The 5,383-nt window shown below is 51.6% G+C and overlaps 1 pseudogene; it reads left to right on the forward strand.

Annotated features, from left to right (window-relative positions):
- Window positions 1–3,709: 3,709 nt before the first annotated feature.
- Window positions 3,710–4,641, forward strand: LOC139828667 (olfactory receptor 14J1-like; annotated as a pseudogene).
- Window positions 4,642–5,383: the final 742 nt, after the last annotated feature.

Here is a 5,383-nt window from a genome sequence, read left to right on the forward strand (position 1 = left end):
CCTCGTCTGTATTTCTGTAATGGTGGCTTTGCTGCCTGGCTGATGTGCAGACTCTGTACATGGATGCTGACACCTCTTGAGCAACCTGCTCTGAAAGGATGAACAAGGTGGTGTTTTCTTTCTGGAAGGGTATTAGGACAGCAAACAAGAGGAAGCTGGATTAGAGGAAATGAAAAAGGATACAAAGGTTGTGATCAGGGTTGTTTATGGTTACTTGTAAGGCAGTCTTGCGCCTCATGTGAATTATTTCTGTGATCAGAGGGAACCTGAGAGCTTTCTCCAAATCAGAAACATGAAGGGGAAGGAAGGAAGGAAGGAAGGAAGGAAGGAAGGAAGGAAGGAAGGAAGGAAGGAAGGAAGGAAGGAAGGAAGGAAGGAAGGAAGGAAGGAAGGAAGGAAGGAAGGAAGGAAGGAAGGAAGGAAGGAAGGAAGGAAGGAAGGAAGGAAGGAAGGAAGGAAGGAAGGAAGGAAGGAAGGAAGGAAGGAAGGAAGGAAGTACAGTGTCATTCAGTCTCTAAGGCACCTCAAGAGGTGTCTTGACCAACCTCCTCCTAAAAGCAGGGTCAGACCAGATTAGTGAGGGGTCTATACAAACACATTGTGGTAACATTCTGATGTAGAGTGGATGCACACTGCTGGGAAACAGCTTCCAGTGCTTGACTGTCCTCAGGATTGGAAAGTTCCTCCCTTTATCTACTGTCCTTCTAAGCCAAACCATCCAGATTGCCTTTTACCCATCTACTTGCACACTGACACAGACCATAATATCCTACCTTGGGCACAAGAATATTGTGGGGGACGACGCTGAATGCCTTGCTGACTTCCAGGTAACAGACCACCACTGCTACGCCCACATCCAAACCCTGTCCTTTCCTCACAGAAAGCAAAGAGGATGGACAGGCACAACCTGCCCTGGGTAACCCCCGTCACCTTCTCTTCCAGACACCCAGAAATGGGGTCCCAGTGGACATGTTCTGGGGCACAGCCCTTAGTTCCCCTGCTCACCCATTGGCCATTTTGAAAAGTGCAAACACTGCATGGGAGCTGCCAGTGGTCATGGAGTCCCCTCAGTCTCCATGAACTTTCCAAGATGGTGGAGAGTGGCCTCACTGTGACACTGTCCTGCTGTCTCAGCTCCTGGGATGCTGCCCCTGCTGTCCCATAGACTGGAAAGGGTTGTGTTAGTTCCAGTGACCCCTGACTTGATCCCCATCCACTGCTGGTTGTTCTCCACATTCCTGTCTCAAGTCACAGAGGCCTGGACACATTGCTGGTGAAGATACAGGACAACAGGACACAGAGATTCTCACCTCTTTCCCTTATTGAAATTCATCAGTGGCCACACACTGTCTTTGTTTCTCCTTTAAGTGTTCTTGCAGTAGCAACAGATCATTATGGGCCCTTGAATTGCCTTACAGGTCTGGACTGAGTTCTGATCTGGCCTGTTGCTGTGCTTGGAGGCTGCTGTCCTTGCAGACCAGATGAACTCACTTCTGCCACCCTGCCTGGCAGTTCATTCCACCCGTGTCACAGCTCTGTCTGCAGCACTGACAGCTCCAGCTCCCCAGTCAGGTCCCTGGCTGAGGCCATTGCCTCACATCTGGGCTGGACCACCCCAGCTGTGGCACCAGCCCAGCTCTGACCTGCCACAAGAAACCTGGTACCAAGTGCCCAGGAGTCCATGTGTGCAAAGGCTTTGCTTCAGAGCACAGACATGAGATGGCCAAAGACTGAGGAATGTCTCTCTAGACCTGGGAGTATAAAACCAGAACAAAATACCTACATTCCTTCAACTGAAGATATTCCTCCCTCAGCTTGGAGAAATCAAATCATTTGCTGTAACCTTCCTGGTGCCCTGTCTAATGATGGGAAAATAAAAGATGATTCTCATACCAATTTATTTTTTAATACAAAGAACACAATGCTGGAAAGAAGTGTTGCTGCAGAGGAGACAGAATCAACATCACTTATTACTTGAGGTTGTTTCAAAGGATGTGTCCCTGGAGACCCAGGGACACCTGGATGGAGCCCAGAGGGGACAAAGAAAGGGACATCATGGGCTGCTCCTGTGCTGCTGAGCGGGGCTGGGCTCCTGGGACAGAGGGAGCTCCTGGCAAGCGGCAGCGCTGCAGAGAGACAGCTCTGCCCAGGAGCAGCTCCACTGCACAGCGCAGCAGGGCTGAGGGCTCTGCCTGCAACACCGAGGGCACAGGAGCCAGGCAGAGAGAGGGAAATGCAGTCTGGGGTGGGAGGATGCTGAGAGATCACTGGAAATGAAATCTACTCAGACATGAAGCCTGTGGCTGCAGGGCACTGTATCTGCAAATCTTGGTAGGATCTCAGAAAGCTGTCACATTGCAGACCCTGCAAGACACGTAAGTACAACTTTCAGAGATTCTCTGACGCAGAGGAGAGGATGTGCTGCGAGCAGGGATTGCCTTCTGCACTGTCAGAGTGACAAGACGTGAATGCTGTGTTCTCCCAAGGGTGGCTGTGGGGTGTAGATGTAAATGTGCAGGCAGGGGTGCCCAGGGCTGTCCTGCAGAGCAGGGTCCCTGCACCCCAGGGCTGTGCCAGGGCAGGGACTCTGCCACCTGCCAGGGTCAGCGCTCAGCCTGCCCGGGGAGATCCCAAAAACACCAAGGAAAGAAGATCTGGTGGAAAGAGCAAGATCTGGCATGGCAGGGTCCTTCTGCCATTGAGAGGGAACTGCGTGGATCAGGGACACTGAGGAAGTATTTATCTCATAGGGATGATTTTGAGTTTTGAGTTCTTTCCACTGTTGGTTGGCTGGGTAGGCAGTGGGAGACGGGAATTTATTTCTCTGCCCCAAAGAAGGTGCTAAGACCCCACTTCTCGTTAGGACTTGTCTGAGCTGCTCCTGAGCCCCTGCACACACAGAGCTGCCCCTGGGCAGTGCCAGGAGGTGTGAGCAGGACAGAGCTGAGCACACAGCGGGTGGGATGGGGTCTGTGGCACTGACAGGGAGCAGACCCAGGGACAGAGACACAGCTGCAGGCTGCACAGACATGGACAGGGAGAGTTAACTGCTACCAGAAATGCTGGAGATGGGATTTAGGAACCTCTCTCACATCCTCTCGATTGCAGACACATTTCCCAGTGCAATCCCCTTGTCTGCTCTCTTCCCCAGAAGAGCCTCTACCCCAAAGCAATGGGGCTCAGGTCACAAGTCTCCACCTCAGCACCTGGACCTCCAGGTGAAGGGTTCCTGGAATGAGGTACACAAAAAAAAAAGATGCTAAAAGCACTTGCCCTGCAGTGACATCATGTGAGCGGCAGTGAGCACAGCTGCGTAGGGAGAAGGCTTCCTAGCATCCCTGTCTACCTTTCTGTCCTTCCTTTAATTTCGGGAGTACTGCAGTGTTCTTCACTGTTTCTCCACCTGTCCTTGGTTCTCTTACTGTCTAGTATTGGGATGGGGAGGGGAAGGGGGCCACTTTTTGTTTGAACACCAACACTGGGAGTCCTGTCCCAGAAGTATTCTCAGGGAAACCAGATGCTAAAGCTACGTTTTAAACTGTGATGAACGATATCATTCAGATGGTAGTCATGGAGAATGAGAGGAATCATTGCTCATTCAGAGACGGGATGTTCAAGGAGAAATGACATGTTGTTTTTCCTCAGAGAAGTCTCACCTAAACTGTCACTGTCTTTTCCTCTTTGGACAGGTCCCCAGCAGAGGCAGCAAATGTCCAACAGCAGCTCCATCACCCAGTTCCTCCTCCTGCCATTCACAGACACACGGGAGCTGCAGCTCTTGCACTTCTGGCTCTTCCTGGGCATCTACCTGGCTGCCCTCCTGGGCAACGGCCTCATCATCACCACCATAGCCTGGGACCAGCACCTCCACACCCCCATGTACTTCTTCCTGCTCAGCCTCGCCCTCCTCGACCTGGGCTCCATCTCCACCATTGTTCCCAAATCCATGGCCAATTCCCTCTGGAACACCAGGAACATCTCCTATGCAGGGTGTGCTGCCCAGCTTTTTTTTTCTTTTTCTGTGCTACAGCAGAATATTTCCTTCTCACTGTCATGTCCTACGACCGCTACGTTGCCATCTGCAAACCCCTGCACTACGGGACCCTCCTGGGCAGCAGAGCTTGTGTCCACATGGCAGCAGCTGCCTGGGCCACTGGGTTTCTCAGTGCTCTGCTGCACACGGCCAATACATTTTCACTGCCCCTGTGCAAGGGCAATGCCCTGGGCCAGTTCTTCTGTGAAATCCCCCAGATCCTCAAGCTCTCCTGCTCACACTCCTACCTCAGGGAAGTCTGGCTTATTGTGGTCAGCTCTTGTTTAGCATTTGTTTGTTTTATTTTCATTCTTTTCTCCTATGTGCAGATCTTCAGGGCCGTGCTGAGGATCCCCTCTGAGCAGGGACGGCACAAAGCCTTTTCCACCTGCCTCCCTCACCTGGCCGTGGTCTCCCTGTTCCTCAGCACTGGTGCATTTTCGTACCTGAAGTCCACCTCCATCTCCTCACCTTCCGGGGACCTGCTGGTGGCAATTCTGTACTCGATGGTGCCTCCAGTTATTAATCCCCTCATCTACAGCATGAAGAACCAGGAGCTCAAGGATGCCCTGTGGAAACAGATATCTGGGTGTTTACCAAACCAATAAACTTATTCTATATAGCAGTTTTAATGTAACTAATTACAGGCCCAGCCTGTAATCTGTATTTTCTGTTGTTACCGGTGTTTTTTTCGGTTGTGAAAACATTGTCATCCCCTTTCTAATTCACTCTGTTCTTTTATAATCACTGGCTGGGCAAATGAGGAACCATGATCTCTGTGTATTTAAACAAAATAAAAGGTTCTGTAGTGACTCTTCTTTCACTGTATCTTTCCTGAAAGGCCTGTTTGGAGCTGCAGGGACAGTTCCTGTGCATGGGTGGAGGGACAAGAGTCCAGCATGGCAGCACTGCCAGGCAGCACAAGCGCTTGGTCTTCCAGAGCTGTTCTGGTTTCACTCCCACACTCTCCTTCTCATCCCTTGTGTTGGTGCAAGGCCTGAGTGCTCTGGCAGCTTGGTCCCCGTCCTGCTGTGTGTCAGTGCTGTGAGCGCAGACAGGGACAGGCAATGTGCACTTGTGTCACAGAGGTGGCCTCACAACAGCCTTTCCAGATAGAAAGGTGATCTCCTATGGGAAGGGCCAGAAGGTTTAGGTCTTCTTCTAAAGGTTATCTCAAGAACATGCCCACAAATGTGGCCACAGATTCAAACACCATTGTACACATGAACAGTGTGTGTGTGCAGGGCTGGCACACTGCAGCGTCCTCTGAGAGCCAGCCCTCCTGCCAGAGACCTGCAGGACCAGCAGAGCAGGGGCTGGGCTGTGCCCCTGTGCACTGGACACACCACA

Source organism: Patagioenas fasciata, chromosome 9 (assembly GCF_037038585.1).
Source record: "Patagioenas fasciata isolate bPatFas1 chromosome 9, bPatFas1.hap1, whole genome shotgun sequence".
NCBI classification, from domain to species: Eukaryota; Metazoa; Chordata; class Aves; order Columbiformes; family Columbidae; genus Patagioenas; species Patagioenas fasciata.